We start from the raw sequence: 15,541 nt of genomic DNA, 5'->3' as shown, positions 1-15,541 counted from the left end.
CGCCAAACAGACCTACTTCACCACCCTGATCTCCTCACTATCCAACCACCCCAAGAAACTTTTTGACACCTTTCACTCCCTCCTCAGGCCAAAAGCACAAGCCCCTATCACAGACATTTGCGCTGATGACCTTGCCTCCCACTTTATAGAGAGAATAGACAATATCCGTCAGGAAATCCGCTCCCAATCACCAAATTCAGTGACTCCCATCCCTCCCTGCATTTCCCCTGGCTCACTCTCCACATTCGATCCCATCACAGAAGAAGAAGTCTCCAGGCTCCTCTCCTCTTCTCGTCCGACTACATGCACAACCGACCCCATTCCCTCACATCTCCTCCAGTCTCTCTCTCCAGTCGTCACAACTCACCTAACTACAATCTTTAATCTCTCCCTCTCCTCTGGCATCTTCCCCTCCTCCTTCAAACACTCTATCATTACTCCATTACTAAAGAAACCCACCCTCGACCCATCCTGCACAAACAACTACAGACCAGTCTCCAATCTCCCCTTCATCTCTAAACTCTTGGAGCGCCTGATATACTCCCGCCTTACCCATTACCTCTCCACTCTCTCCCTCCTAGACCCTTCACAGTCCGGTTTCCGCCCCCTACATTCGACAGAAACTGCACTCATCAAAGTGACCAATGACCTTCTGACAGCAAAACGTAATGGTGACCACTCTCTGCTCATTCTTCTCGACCTTTCTGCAGCTTTCGACACTGTTGACCATCCTCTCCTACTCTCTAGGCTCCAGTCACTAGGCATTAAGGACACTGCTCTTTCCTGGTTCTCCTCCTATCTTTTTGACCGCTCCTTCAGTGTTCTGTTTTCTGGCTCCACTTCATCTCCTCTTCCTCTCGCTGTTGGGGTACCTCAGGGCTCAGTCCTTGGCCCCCTTCTCTTCTCTCTCTACACGGCCCCAATTGGACAGACCATCAGCAGATTTGGCTTTCAGTACCATCTTTATGCTGATGACACACAACTGTACACATCATCCCCTGACCTTACCTCCGCTGTACTACAGAACGCCACTGACTGTCTGTCTGCAGTCTCCAACATCATGTCTGCTCTCTATCTGAAACTCAACCTCTCCAAAACGGAACTTCTTCTGCTCCCACCATCTACCAATCTCCCTAAATCTGACATTTTCCTCTCTGTGGGTGGCACCATAATAACACCCCGACAGCAGGCGCGCTGTCTGGGTGTTATGTTTGACTCCGATCTCTCCTTCACCTCCCATATACAATCTCTTGCCCGCTCGTGCCGCTTACACCTAAAGAACATCTCTAGAATCCGCCCTTTTCTCACCATGGAAACAACAAAAACTCTCACTGTCGCCCTGATCCACTCCCGCCTGGACTACTGTAATGCTCTATTAATTGGCCTCCCTCTCACTCGACTCTCCCCTCTCCAGTCTATCCTTAATGCAGCAGCCAGGGTTGTCCATCTGGCTAATCGTTACTCAGACGCGTCCGCTCTTCGCCAGTCGTTACACTGGCTGCCAATTCATTACAGGGTACAATTCAAAGTACTTGTTCTCACCCACAAAGCTCTCCACAGTGCGGCACCCCTTTACATCTCCTCCCTCATTTCTGTCTATCGGCCTAACCGACCGCTGCGCTCTGCAAATGACTTTCGACTAACCTCTGCCCTAATCCGTACCTCCCACTCCCGACTCCAAGACTTCTCCCGTGCTGCGCCAATTCTCTGGAATGCTCTACCCCAAGATATTAGGACCATCCACAATTTGCATAGTTTTAGGCGCTCGCTCAAAACACATTTGTTCAGAGCGGCCTATCACATTCAGTAATCAAAGTCATGTTATGTTTGTGTGTGTGTAGCCCATTCACTATTTCCATCTAACCCCCACCCCCTGAAGATGACTGGACCATCATTGTAAATACATCATTGTAAATACAAACCTGTGCTTTGTATCTCCCCCACCTCATTGTAGATTGTAAGCTCCCACGAGCAGGGTCGTCTTATTTCGCTTTAATTATTGTATTGTTAACTTTGTTACTTATGACTGTTGTGTTTGAAACTGTTCAACTGTAAAGCGCTGCGGAATATGTTGGCGCTATATAAATAAAGATTATTATTATTATATTATTAATGCTCTGGGGTGAAGGTCACTGCGCAGAGACTTGAGGATGTCTGGAGGGAGGTTCAAAAGAATATTTTGACTGCCCAGCCCAAATTCTCCAAAAACAAATGACAATAGGATGCGTTTGGTGGGTCCTGTCTTTAATATTGCGGATAAGGTTTGGTTGTCTTCTAGGAACATTTCATTTTAAGTGCCATCGGCGAAGTTGGGGCCAAAGTTTATTGGTCCATATGAGATCCTAGTGGTGGTCAATCCTGTGGCATTTAGATTAAAGCTTCCTCCATCCCTTTGCATCCCTAACATCTATAATAATAAATGCCCTAAGCAGCTTCCGGTTGTAACAACTTCCATCCAGTTGTAACCGGTGACGTCACTGCACACCTCTTTCCATGTTAACCCGCAACACACCACTCCTCCTCAACACACACACTCCTCTCACCTTTCACCATCTCCACTCACGTCCACTCACTCTTTCACTCCACATACGACCCTTTCTCTCACTCCGTCTCTCATACTCACGCCGTCATCGCCGCTGATCCACGATCCCCAACATCTTCTTCCGCCGGCGCCATCCTGGATCCAGACGTCCTCCATGCCGGCGACATGTTCTTGCAGCGACGCCATTTTGGATCGGCGAAATCCTGCGATACTCAAGATGGCGTCGCCGCAAGAACATGTCGCCAGCGTGGAGGACGTCAGGATCGAAAATGGCGTCGGCGAAATCTCGCGAGATTTTGCCAACGCCATTTTGGATCCCGACGGCATCCACGCCGGCGACATGTTCCTGTAGCGACGCTATTTTGGATCGGCGAAATCCCGCGATACTCAAGACGGCGTTGCCGCAAGAACATGTCGCCGGCGAGGACGACGTCGGGATCCAAAATGGCGTCGGCGAAAACTCGCGAGATTTCGCCGACGACATTTTGGATCCCGACGTTGTCCACGCCGGAGACATGTTCTTCCGGCGACACCATCTTGAGTATCGCAGGATTTCACGATACTCAAGATGGCGTCGCCGCAAGAACATGTCGCCGGCGTGGACAACGTCTGGATCCAGGATGGCGCCGGCGGAAGAAGATGTCGGGGATCGTGGAGCAGCGGCGATGACGGCGTGAGTATGAGAGATGGAGTGAGAGAACGGGTCGTATGTGGAGTGAAAGAGTGAGTGGAGATGGTGAAAGGAGTGTGTGTGTTGAGGGTTAACATGGCAAGAGGTGTGATGCTATCGCATCCTCCCGATGCGATAGCATCGGGCCATAATCTAAAATTCCATAAATACCTATTAAAGAAGTATGTCCCTTCTGCATTGGCTCCCTCATCCCTGCCTCCTCTGCTTTAAGTAGATGGTGGCCTGGAGTATGAGTTTCAGAGGGTTGTGGTTTCTCGGAGGGTCCGTAATTCCCTCCAGTACCTCATCCACTGAAGGGGATATGAGCAAAAGGAGAGATCCTGGGTCCCTTCTCGAGATGTGAAGGCTGATCGGTTAGTCAGGGCCTTCCATCTAAAATTTAATTGGAAGCCTGGGGGTCCCCCTGGAAGAGGGGGTACTGTCATGGTTCCACCCCTCAGTGTGTCTGGAATGCATTTACTAACTGCTCAGCCATCCAATCTGGTATAGTGGTCTGCTGAAATTGTTAGAACTTCGATTGACAGCTTGGCCATCCAATCTGGAACAGGGGCATGTCAGTTTGTTGATTGACAGCTTGACTAACCACTCAGAGACTGTGAGGCATCTGCTGTCTCCAAGTGTTCACTATTCCAGGTAATTGCCATGCTTCTTAACTGAGATGTGTCTCCCAGAACTCTGCCAGACATACTGTCATGGCTCAGGATGGGATTTCCTTCGACGTCCTGGGTTTGTTGTGGTTAACTCTGCATGGCCTCCCTTTGGTTTGGGGAGGGCTATTTGTACCTGCTCTGGTGCTGGGCTCTTTGTCAGTGATACTTATGTTCTCGGCTGAGCAGCTGACCTAAGTGACTCTAGTGTATACCGTTTGCTCCTCTGTGTGCTTGTTCTGTGTATGATTCGGCTTGTCCCACATTTTTATGTCTGCTTTGTGATTTGGTTCTTCTGTTATATCTCTGGTTCTGACCTTTGGCTAAGTTCTCTGACTTCACTCCTGTCTACGCCCCTTGTTACCGCGTTCCTGTTTGGTTTCTGACTTCGGCTTGTATTGCACCTTTCTTCTGCCTCATCCCAAGAATGCTGCGTTAGCCTCTTGTTACAGAACTCGGCTTGTCTGACCTCGCTCCTGGCACCGCTGACTCCCACTTTCATTTTTCTCTCCTGTACGGGAGTTAGCTCCACCTCCGGCTACCCCTCCAGTGGTCACGTGTCTCAGGTCCTGCTCTCATGCGGCTCGCACTTAGCTGCGGCCACACGCTCTGACTCTAGATTGCTGCCTTCCTCCTTACTCCCCCTAGTGTTCATTACACATACATTCAGCTTGTGAGGTTTGTTCTCCTGTGCCTTGAGTTCTGTGTGCTTGATCTGTTGCCTGACCTTGGACTTCGTTCTAACAATCCATCTATTTAACCCCTTGAGCTCTGATCCTTTATCCTCAAGGTACTCTGACCTCAGAAAGTTACCTGACTACACCTTTGTCTCTTCCTTCTGTTTATGACATACCCTCCTGGCTTCTGACCTTGTACTCCTTGACCACTCTGACTCACAGTTTGGCTGTGAGAAGAGACTTGCGTCACAGACTGCTCTCTTAGCCCTACTACAAGAAAAGCTCTCTTAGCCCTACTGCCCAGGGACAGCTGTCTTAGCCCGACTACTCAGGGACAGCTCTCTTACCCCTTCCACTCACGGATAGCTCTTAGCCCTACTTCCTAGGAGCAGCTACACAGGAACCGTGCTCTTAGCCCTAATACTCAGGGATCGCCCTCTTAACCCTTATACCCAGGAACTGCTCTCTTAGTACTAATACCAAGGGATACATCTCTTTACCCTACATCTCTTTTAGCTCTACAACCCAAGAACAACGCTCTTAGCCCTAATACCTAGCGATCGCTATCTTAGCCATAATACCCAGGAACAGCTCTATTAGCCTTACTATCCAAGGACAGTGTTTCCCTGCTACCCATGGACAGCTCTCGTAGCCCTACTACCCAGGAACAGTTATTTTAGCCCTACTATCCAGGGACAGTGCACCCAGACTACCCAGGGACAGCGCTCTCCTACTACCCAGGGCCAGCTCTCTTAGCCCTACTATCCATGGACAGTGCTCTCCTACTACCCAGGGACAGATCTCTTAACCCTACTACCAAGGGACAGCTCTCTTAGCCCTACTATATAAGAACAGTGATCTTAACCCTACTACCCAGTCAGAGGTGTCTTATAGCCCTACTATCCAGAGACAGCTCTCAGCCTCTTGCCATTCTGTGAATTACAGTCTATGCTCGAAACATGTTGCACGGACATCTGCAGGAACCTTTACAATTACAAGTGGCCCTTTGATGTCAAACATAATGCTTATGTGGCCCTCAGTGAAAATGAGTTTGACCCCCCTGATCTAGAACCTGAAGAAATTTAGCTGCTCAGTTGCAGAAGGATGTGAGGCTGTGGTATGGTGCTTATTACATTCTTCTAGAACAAACCTCGGCAAATTAGACACTTAGAGTTTCATCCAGTCTGTTGACTGTCCCTGTCCAGACTGTAATACTATTTTTCTTTCAGATCACACATGTATTTTCTCTTCCCGTCCTCTTCACTCTCCACTCTCTCCTCTCTTATCTTTAATTTCTCTTTTTCATCTGTATTAGTCTGCTGTTCACTTTCACACTCTTGCACAGAGGTTAGACTATTTGATTGTCATTATCCTGCACTTGATACACACAGCACTGATGACTCGATGGTCACATGACTGCTGCCCTGGGCAATGCTATTGTCTCTGAATTGCGCATGTGCAATCAAATATTTGTCGGCGCATTATGTTGTATTTTGGTGAAAAGACATCCAGCACTCCGTGAGTGGAATAAAATTTTCAAATTTATTTCACGAACATAAATATGGATAGGACAGCTCAGTCAACAAAACCAATGCATTTCTACTGTCTACCAAAAGGTTTTCATCATGGTTCGTACTTTGGTCTGGTCATGTAACCGGCAGTCACTTTCATCATTGATAGTTTATGTGCCGGCATTTTCCACTCAGTATATGGCATCCTTTGTATGTGAAAGCTATTAATTTCAATTATGTTTCATGTGTGTATTGTTTGATTGATTTACCTCTGATCGGCCATCAATCCTCATAATTTTCCCTTTGTGACTCACCAACTATTTATCTGTGTGTCAGTTATGTTGGTTAAATATTTGTCTTTGCAATTTATCTAATAAAATACATTAACTTTGGTAATTACTTTTGTCCTAGTACATACTTCTCGTATTGGTATTCTGTTTAGGCAGTGTCTGTGGGACACCTTACCCTGTTGGGGTTGCAATTTTCTGTAGTTTCATGATTCTGCCTATATCATATCTATTATATATAAGAAAACAGTGACATAGTAGTAAAGACAAACAAATTTAATCACATACTACTGTACAAATCACATAGGTTACACAAAGACTTTGCTATCTACATCCTATAACATAAGATACACTGAGACTGTTGTATAAATCACATAGGTTAAACTGAGCCTACTGTATATAGATCCCATAGGATATGCTGAGTTTGCTGTATACATCACGTATAATACATTGAGACAGTTGTGTAGTATACATCATATGGTAGACATTGAGACTGAAGTATAACAAGGGACAGCAGCTCCATGACAATGATCTATCTTTGGCTACCACTTGATAGGAATAATAGCAATGTGATAAGACTCAAGAATCATGAGCAATTTTGTCTGCATAAGAGGAACCATCAGAGGAAATATGTAGGATCTTCCACATTATTCTTTTATAAATAGCCTATGCTGCACTATATAGGCAAAACGTATGTGTGCTGCCTTAATAGATACTGAAATGGTTAACAAACTTTTGTTCCTTGATTTCTAACTAATATAAATCACAAATAAAATTTGAAGTAGTGCAGAACAATATGAGATTTGAGCCACAGCTCCCCCTATAAAGAGCCCCAGATAGCATGACTCACTATTCATGTACAATACATTCTAATAAAAATATGGCTATATGTGAACTAGAAAAAGATATTCCCTTCCATATACACCACTGGGAAATTATTTTAATCCACAACTCAATGTACAGAAATTTCCATTTTTATTCATATCCACTTGTAACAAAAAATGAGACATATTGCATCCAATGGACAAATAAATGACTCAGTATTTCATACAACCACAGGAACTAAAACAATATTTGTGAGTGGAAATTACTGAATTTTAAAAGTAATCATTTAGACCTTCTTCAATCTTACACATCTCTCTCACATCTGTATATAAAAAATTGCTCCAGTGTTCATCCTGAAAAGTTTGTCATGTGAGTGTTCTGCATATGCCTGTCATGATCCAGATTGGATCTGACAGATTAAATGCACAAAGTAACCTTTTTTTTTCCTTTGGCTGTGTGCCAAAGGTGGTTTTGCCCCCGGTGGCCATTAGGGTCATTGCACTGTGATGGTTCCAGTTGTAGTTTTCCCCCCGGTGGCCATTAGGGTCATTGCACTCTGGTTACCTTAGTTTGTGCACGTGATTATGTAACAGGTGTGATTGCTCTATAAAAGAGTGTCAGGTGTGTCAATCATGGTTGGTGATAGTTCCTCATTTGCAAGCAAGCCTGGGTGAAGAATGGAGCTGAAGGAGAGTCACAGGCAGCCCAGTCTGAGTGCTGGAGTAGCAGCTATGGTGTCTGCAAGGAGGGCTGGCATGGCTTGGTGGAGTGTCAGCTATGGTGTCTGCAAGGAGGGCTGGCATTGCTTGGTGGAGTGGCAGCTATGGTGTAGAGCTGCACTCAGGATGCTGGACTCGGTTGCTGGAAAGCTGGACTCAAAATGTTGGACTCTTTGGCAGAAAAGCTGGACTCATTTGCTGGACTCTGTTTCTGGACAGCTGCACGCAGGTGGTGGACTCTGTTTGCTCCAAGGCTGCACTATGGTGTTGGATCCAGTTGGAGGAAAAGATGCACACAGGTGGTGGGCTCTGTTGCTGGGAGCATAAGCAAGAGAGCAAAGCTAAGTGGTGTTCCCCTGTTTTGTCACTTTTCCTTATGTGTGTTTAGTGCAGTGGTGGGATTGGTTTCTGCACCAACCATTTCCCTAGTGAGGGTTTAGGTGCAGGGCGAGTCAGGGTTTTTAGGTTCCTGATCGGCGCCCGGTGCTGAACCGGCCTAGGGAACGTTAGGAGTGTAGAGACACTGACTCAGGGGAGTGCAGGAGGTCTCCACGTCCCCGTTCCCTATCGCAGGGCCACCATTGTTATTGTTACCCAGGTTTTCCCTATCCCCTGTGTCTGGTTGTATTAGTTACCGGCCTGCGGGCCACATCACACTGGACAATTACACGTGCTGTGTCCTGTTGTATTAGTTACCGGCCCACTGGCCGTGTCACACAGGACGGGGCACGTGACAATGCAACTCCGTATGACATGCAATTTATGTCACATAGCATTCATATGACATGCGTATAGAGATGGGCAAACCAGGACAGTGAACTTCGGAGTCCATACTGAACAACTAGCATTCGGGCATGGACGTCTCCAGTAAGACGTTACTGTTTGTGTTCGGCAGCCTGAATATCGGGTTTTTCCCACGCTGTTATCTGACATGACATTGTGAGAAACATTGGTGACTCTAATCGGAGCTAAAAAAGGTTACCACCGGTCACAGGCATCTGCTGATGAGAGAGTACTGCTCCCATCATCCTATGCCTGCTGTTGCTGATAACAGTGAGAGAAGGTGTCACTGATGGGAGTATTCATCAGACGGCACCCGTGCTGTAAATAAATAAATAATTTTAAAAGATGATGTGGGGGTCTCTTCTATTTTTGATAACCAGCATAGGCAAAACTGACAGCTGCGTCAGTTTTAAAATAAACGGAATGGGGTCCCTCTAAAACAGCTGGTGGCTGGCATTCTCAGACTGGTAAGTAGCCATGGATATAGGCCCCCCAGCGTAAAAATAGCAGAGTGCAGTCGGCCAAAAAAAGGCGCATCTATTAAATGCGCCAATTCTGGAGCTTTGCCTGGCTCATCCCATTTGCCCTGATGCAGTGGCAAGTGGGGTAATGATTGTGGGGTTGATGTCAGCTGTTTTATGGCGGCTCACATCTAGCCCACAGGTTAGTAATGGAGAGTCGTCTATAAGACATCTCTATTACTAACCCCATAGTTAGAATGTAAAAAAAGACAGAGCCAGAATAAAATTCTTTAATTTAAAGAATCTAACAGACTCATTTATGAGTTCTACTCACCTTATGCCTAATCTATTGAAACCGATGTCACTTGTAAAAAATAGAAAATAATAAACAACTATAATACTCACCTCACGTCTTATCCACCCATGCACGTCTCCTAGAAAAAAATGAAAATAATAAACATCTACATCCTTCACCTTTCCAAAGTGAAGATAATCCATACTCTCCCACGATGATCCGGATGATTTGCAGAGCAGTATCATCAGTGACTGCTCTCCCCATCAGCTGGAACACAATGAAAAGAGCCAATCGCTCCTTCAGTGTCTAGAGCTGAGCTGCCATGAGAAAATTCACTGGAGATAAAACCTGATGAACCCCGTAGACCTCACTTCTGGCGCCGCTTGTTGTGTGAAAAAGTTCTCAAGCAGTGAGTGGTGAAGTCACCATGGTTCATCAGTTTTGAATTCCGGTGAACTTTCTCATAGCAGCTCAGCTCTAGACACTGTTGGAGCGATTACACTCATTGTCAGTGTGTTCCAGCTGGCAGTGATAGCTTTTGCATCACTGATGTGACCGCTATCCTAATCATCTGCACCGTCGTGGGACAGTATGGATTATCTTCACACAGAACAGGTGAGTAATATGCTTGCTTATTATTTTTTTTTATTTTCCAGGGACATGGGCATCGGTGGATTCGGCATAAGGCGAGTTTTATGGTTGTTTATTATTTGCTGTCTTTCACAGGCGACATGGACTTCAATGGATTATGTTCATAAGGTGAGTATAACTGTGCTTTTTGTTTTTTATTTCAAATAAAGGACTTTATTCTTGATGTGTCTTTTTTACAGTTAGATTGTAAAAAAGAGGGCTAGTATGGGGCTAGTAATGGAGGTGTCTTATAGACGCCTCTCCTTTACTAACCAGTGGGCTTGTTGTCAGCAGCCATAAAACAGCTGACATCAACCATTAACCCATAATCCATCGCACCAGGACAAGTGGGATGAGCCGGGCAAGTGCCAGAATTGGCGCATCTATTAGATGAGCCTTTTCTGGGGTAGATGCAGGCTGCTATTTTTAGGCTGATATTTTGGCCAAAATACGTGAGCTCGTAACCCATGCCAAGGGTCCCCGTGCTTACGAGTCCCTACACTAAACTAATTAGCAAAGCCACAAATGAAGACTCAAAGTCTCCAAAAATGTGATTGAAACAGCAGACAAAAAGGCAGCAACACTTACCTGCCTTGGAACAAATGCACTACAGGGTGCAGCCAGCCCATAAAGCAAGATGTTAGCAACACAGGTGCAAAATACCAGATTAACAGTCACTCTCCACATACCCATTCCTGGATGGGGTGACTGCCCAGTATACAAATGCACAATAAAGGTCTGCATAGGGTGTTGTTCACACAAAGGTACTGCATAGTGTCTGGTTCACAGCCTATTAGTCACGCCCCTACTTTTCAATTAGGCAGGCTGGCCAGCACACTCTCAATGCATCCCAGTGTGAGCAACCCTTATGCAAGACAAGATGTGTTTTTAGGTTGAGGCAGGTATGCATGACTCCTTGCAAGTCTGAGAATGCCAGCCCCCAGCTCTTTTCTTTAGATTGGCTGGATTTCAAAAACAGGAGGGACCCCCCACCGTTTTTAAAGATTATTTATTTAAATAGTTTTAAAAAAAAAAACTGCGTGGGACTCCTCTATTCTTGATAACCGGCCATGATAAAGCTGACAGCTGAGGGTTTCAGCCCATAGCTGTCAGTTTTTTCTGCGCTGTTTATCAAAATAGAAGATACCCCATATAATTTTTATTTATTTGTTTATAGCACAGGCGCCAGCTGATAAATACTCCCATTAGCAGGACCTGCTTTCACTGATCTTATAGCCGATCAGAGCCCGTGTTAGCCATGCTGTCATGCAAATGACAGCATGGCAAACAACTAATGCTTGGTCTGGGTTCGGGTTTGGGTACTGTTTTAGTATGCAAGCCAATCTATTTTTAAACAGGTTCTGCAGAACCAAGTGGACCCAAACATCCATGGGTTTTCCCATTGCTACATGTTTATGCAATGCGTTTTTAACATCATCTTATACCTACTGTAATACTCTATTATTTAGAGAGTTTACAAACCTAATAAAGCAATCTTATATAAAGATATACATAGATAAATGATAGGAAGATAAATAGAATAGATATCAATTTCACAAGTCTAACCTAATAAATAAATAATTTTAAAAAAAATCACGTAGGGTCCTCCCTAATTCTGATAACCACCAAAGGTAAAGCAGACAGCTGTGGGATGATTTTATCAGGCTGGGAAGGTCCATGGCTATTGTGACCTTCCCAGCAAATTACCGCCCGCGGCCGCCCAATAAATGCCGCTCTATTAGATACCCCAATTCTGGCATTTTGCCTGGCGCTTCCCGATTGACCTGGTTCAATTTTGATTTGACAAAAATGACAGCTGGCATCAAACCCTGGGGTTAGCAGTGGAGAGGTATCTATCAGACGCCCTCATTGCTAACCCAGTAATCAAAAATAAAAACACACAAAAAAATACTTTATTTGAAAAACACTTCATGACACTTTCCCTGGTTCCCTAATTTATTATAAAAAAAAGCCATGCTGGTCCACAGTAGTCCTGGGAATCCACCATAGTCCACAAATAGAGACCTGAAAAACATAAAAACAGGTAAATAAAGACAAGACACTGTTCCTCGTTCAGCAATTTATTAGAAAGCAAAAAAATTTACACACAGATCTAACGTAATCCTTTGCATTCCAACAACAATCCCCGAATCCGATGTCTGAAAGCTATTAAGTCTTGCTCAGAGATTGAAGCTTCAAGGGTTTTGGAGCATTCACTTCAGGTCCCACTTCACTTCGCCAGCCCGGTGGCTCTGAACAGCGGTTACATGAGTTACCATACTGCTCCTCCAAGTCGCCGGGTCTCATAGAGGGCAGCGCTAATCTGCTTAGTCACTTTGTGCCCCTTCTACTCCTTTAATCTTCATAGAGCCACTGTCACCTTATGTTCTTCCACAGACCCCAATCACTTTATGTCTCCCTCAACCTTCTGTCCCTTTGCCTCTTCTACACACAATCCATGCACCATTGAAATTCACTCACTCCATGAAGCCCCTGCCCCTTTTGGATGCCCAATCCCATGCATACTGTCCTTCTGCTCTCCCAGACTCTTTCTTCACAAAGCGCCAATCACTGTTTTGCCCCTTGACCTCTTTACACCAAACAAAACTTCTGGCTCCAAGTGTGTCCCTGATCCCCCCATGTTGCTGTGCCATATTTTGTCAACAGTGTACAAAAAGTAAAGCTCGACAGAAGATTGCATGCTTTTCATTATCACCAAAACAAATTATGAAAATTAACAGAATATTTCCGTAAGATCCATATGTATTGGCATATGGTCTTTGAACTGTAAATGTATCAACACCTTTATATTTTCTACCTGTTGCTGCATTCCCAATAAATTAGTATTTAAGTTTGACAGTAGGCCTCTAAGCATGACAGGGCATGTAACAAAGATTTGTCTTATCAGGTTGTTTCCCTACCTACCACCAGCCTCTTTAGTTTTATTGATCCCTCACCATCTGTGCAATGTCAAGCACGAGGAAGTTAGACAGTGAGCTACCAATCAAGCTAAGGCGGCTGGGGCTAGGCGAAGAAACAGCCTTGGGCAGCAAAAGTTAGTTAAGTGCTCTGTCACACCAAAGCACTTAACCAATCATTTTCATAACAATTAGGATGCTAAATTCTTGGGAATGCAGAGACAGATAGAAGACGTAAAGGTGTCAATAAATTTACATTTCATGGACTTGCATGCCCATATACCCATATATATGGTTTGAAGGAGTTGATCTTACTGACAGATTCTCTTTAAATGCTGAGATGTAAGTACTTCCAATTTGTGTTAATGAAAATAATTAACAGTACAGATGTTATAGTAGAATAGCAATGTTTAATTGAGGATCCTTGATGAAAAACAATAGGGCAATATGCTGTCACAAAAAAGGTTGTGCATCCCTGCGCTAAGGCCATTAGGGCTAAATAGTAAAGGCGTACAATTATTAGGTAGATATTAAATCTTCCTGTTTTCCAATAGTCAGCTGTTTCTTGTTTAAAACTAGCTAACAAAAGGGAAAATAATTAAAAGGATTGTAACTGTTCGTATAAATGTAGGTTATATCGTCAGGCATATGTATTGCTTTGACTTTTCATAATAGTAACAGTTTGGTGAATAATTTCACCTCCCTGTCAATGATCTAATGATAGGATATGTACATTGGTGTTATGCAGGCTTTATGGCAACACAACATAGCCCTTGGGACGCAGACTCATATTATATCTGAGTCATAGCACTATTTTTATTTTTTCATTCATAGCAATCTGGAAGAAAAACTGCATATATTATTAGGAAAGATGTATATGAATGTACAGTAGAGCATACATAGCAATTTCCGGATGCATGATCACAGTTCTATACAACTCAGATTTTATATCCAGCTTTAATGTGGCCACATGCATGGAGGCCTTAAAAACATGGATGCTCTATTTTAATGCCTTCATGATCTTGCAATTTTTAATAGAAACAATTAAATGGTATTGGGGGACAGCAAGTGATGAATTAGGAGTGGGGGGAGAGCAGGTGTTGAATTGGAATTTTTGGGTGGGGAGGGCTAATGCTGAATTGGGAGTGGGGGAATAGCAAATTCTGAACTGGGAGTGTGGGGAAAGCAAATGATGAATTGGGAGTGGGGGGGGTGAATTTGTTACATATAGGCCAGGGAAGGAGAACATTAAGGCAGATACCTTATCTCATTGTTTTCCTGGGGGTGGAGGTAATTATGAACCAGCTCCTATACTACAAAAAGGGGTGGTTATTGTGTCTATGTGCTCCAATCGTTGAGAAAGAGGTTGTTGAGGCTCAGGAGGATGCCCCTTCAACCTGTCTGTTAAGGAAACTGTTTGTACCTGTGAATCTCCATCTGAGACTTCTTAATTAACCTCATGATTCGGTCTTGGTAGGACATCCCAGTAATAAAACCACCACAGATCTTTTTACTCGGCGTTTTTGGTGGTCAGGGGTACATCAGGATGTCCGGGAGTATGTAAGCTTCTGCAGTGTCTGTCCTCATTCTAAAACCTCTCATACATGTCCGTCTGAGTTTCTCCAACCATTGGCGATTCCCAGTAGACCTTGAACTCATTTATTGGTCAATTTTATCATTGATCTACTCGTGTCAGCAGGTAATACTATAATTTTGGTGGTGGTGGAGAGATTCAGTAAAATGTCACATTTTATTGCGCTACTTGCTTTACCTAACGCCAAGACCATGGCAGAAATTTTCATCAGTGAGATTGTAAAAATACATTGGATCACTACCGATTTTGTTTTTGACCGGGGGTGCGGTTTATTTCCAAATTTTGAAGGGTGTTTTGCACTCGTTTGGGGATCCACCTGTCGTTTTCTTCAGCATTTCACCCGCTAGTCACTCCCATCTCCTATATAAACTGGGTCCTGGCTAGCACTCATTGTCAGAGTTAGCTTATGCTGCATGGCTGGAGGTTGTTGGTTAGTGGTTTTATTTGGGAAGCCATTTGGTGGATTAATCTAAGACTGTTGCTAGATTTTGAGTGTGTGAAAATTCCCTTTCTTATTCTACCTTGGCCTAACCCCATCCTCCACCCCCCGGTGTTTACCTCTGTTTATGTGTGTATATTTGTATGACTGGTATTTTCCTTTATCCCTGTTTGTATTACCTTGTTAGTCTGATTGGTATATTAGAGTACACTACTATTCCACTCCCCTCTTCCCTTGGAGGGGGAAGGGTACAGACTGAGGGCAGATTCAGGATCTAAGGTAAGGTATGTTGCCCCAGCATCTTCACCAACAGAAGTAATCTGGGGAACAGGGCAAGCTAGGGCGCCCCTAGCATTAGGGACAGGGAAGGATCCCTTGGTCCCAGGACTCCTCGCAACAGAGTCGTGACATAATCATACTTGATAAATGTTGCCTGTTGATTGGGCAGCATGTATCAGCTGTCAGGTTCACTTTAAACATACACTGAATTTATAGAAAAATTGTACAGTGACATAAATGCAA

Source organism: Dendrobates tinctorius, unplaced genomic scaffold (genome assembly GCF_039654945.1).
Source record: "Dendrobates tinctorius isolate UK_male_01 unplaced genomic scaffold, ASM3965494v1 ptg000060l, whole genome shotgun sequence".
Taxonomy (NCBI): Eukaryota; Metazoa; Chordata; class Amphibia; order Anura; family Dendrobatidae; genus Dendrobates; species Dendrobates tinctorius.
The sequence above is the reverse complement of the archived record's forward strand: the minus strand, read 5'-3'. Positions refer to the sequence as shown.